Genomic DNA, 2,174 nt, shown 5'->3' with positions numbered 1-2,174 from the left:
CCTTAAAACTCAACAATGGGGGAAAAACCTGATTAAAAACGAGCCAAAGACCTTAGCAGATACCTCACAAAAGAAAATATTACAGATGGCAAATAAGCATATAAAAAGATGCTTCACATCATATGTCATCAGGAAAATGCAAATTAAAACAAAAAAGAGACACCCGTACATACCCAGAATTCAAAACACTGAAAACAGAACACGAAATGTTGGTGAGGATGTGGAGCAACAGGAATGTTCTTCCATGTCTATTGAGAATAAAGAATGGAAAAAACTTGGCAGTTTCTTACAAAACTAAACATATTCTTGCCAGATGATTCAGCAGTAGCAGTTCTTGGTATTTATCCAAAGAAGTTGAAATCTATACCCACAAAGAGGTCTATAGTAGTTTTATTCATAACTGACAAAAGCTTGGAAGCAACCAGGATATCATTCCACAGGTGAAAGGTCAAATAAAGTGTAGTACATGCAAACAATGGAATATTATTTAATTCTAGAGAAATGAATTACCAAGCCATGAAAAGATATGGATATAAATATTTAATAAATATTTGATTTTAGGCTTCTACCAGCCTATCAATAGTATTAGTATATTTTAACAGTGAATGCTCAGCATTCATGAATTTACCTAATAAAATATTTTGGGCTCAATATTTTAAATACTTCAACCTCTATGATTATATTCCTAATAATTTTGAATTGGGGTAAATAAACCTTAACTTTTTGTAACTTGTTTCAATATGCAAAAGAGCTCAATGAAATTTTAGAAAATAAAAATTTACCAAAAAAAAGTTTAGTTTACTATTGCCAAATAATTTAAAACTTTATCTTATATTCAAATACATATATTTTTCTAAATTGATTTATATGCTACTAAAACCAAAAACTTTTAGTTATACTAGATTTCATATCATGCCATCAATGCCAGAAAGCCATCTGTCGATGACTTGTCTTAGAGTTAAGATGGGCGTTATTACAATGCAAGATGGAAACAAAGATAGTATAACAATTGAGTGTTACATAACTTTTCTGTTTTGATCAAGTTACTAATCTACAAAAGGCTTTTATCGGTGACAGACTTGGGAATTTAACAAAACTTTTAAACTAGCATGTGCGACTCATTCCTAGAAAACAACACAATCAATAACACTTTATTTAGATTAAATCATGACTATTTCTCCATTTGAATAAAAAAGGTAGCAACCCCAATAAGTTTATTGAACGTGAAAAGTTGAAATGCTGTAATGCTCCTAAGGAATCAAATGATCCAGTCATGAATTACAAAAAAATGATATAAATACCAAAGTGTTTGTATAATTGTAATGTACAACTGCCCATTATCGTTCAATAGTGTAGGCTTGTACAAGAACTCTATAAAAGAACTCCACTTCTAAACTGTGGAAAATATGTTCCCTTTCTCCCTATATACAACTATTAAGCCATTCATTTAGCTTTTAAAATATCCACTTAATACAGGCTTTTTACTCATTTGAACCCGGCAGCAGGGTTCTATTCTTATTGCTTACATCTGAAGGATAGACTTCTAGCGTAAGAGGTAAAGCCCATAAAGGAGCCCAATAATAACAACAAAATACAGTTTAGTGATCCCTTACAATCTGCCAGCTACCTTTCTGAGAATACTTCAATTAATAAAACATATAAAATAGCTGACCACAAAGAGCTTACATTCTTTTGAAATATAATAGTGAAATAAACCAATAATAGAGGGGCGCTTCGGTGGCTCAGTCCATTGAGTGACTGCCTCTGGCTTGGGTCATGATCTCAGGGTCCTGGGATGTAACTCCCCAGCAGGCTTTCTAGGCAGTGGGGTGTTTTCTTCTTCCTCTGCGCACCCTCCCAATTCTCTCTCTCTCTGTCTCAAATAAGGAAATAAACCAGTAATAGAATAATGATTGATGGTTGATGGTGATAAGTGTTACAAAGAAATACAAGAAAGGTAAAAGCCATTGGAGAATGCTGGGATGAAAGTTAATTTTATTTTGTGTCGGGTGGTTATATCTCATTTAGGAGATGTTATTTGCACAAAGACCCAGGAAGTGAAGGAGGGTGTTATACAAATATTAAAGGAAAAGATTGCTCTAGGCAGAGCAAGTAAGTATATAGACTTTGTGTGAACAGCTTGTATGTTACTTTTGAGGAAAAGCAAGGAGGCC

Source organism: Mustela nivalis, assembly GCF_964662115.1.
Source record: "Mustela nivalis genome assembly, contig: HAP1_SCAFFOLD_235, whole genome shotgun sequence".
NCBI lineage: Eukaryota > Metazoa > Chordata > Mammalia > Carnivora > Mustelidae > Mustela > Mustela nivalis.
Note: the sequence above shows the minus strand (reverse complement) of the source record.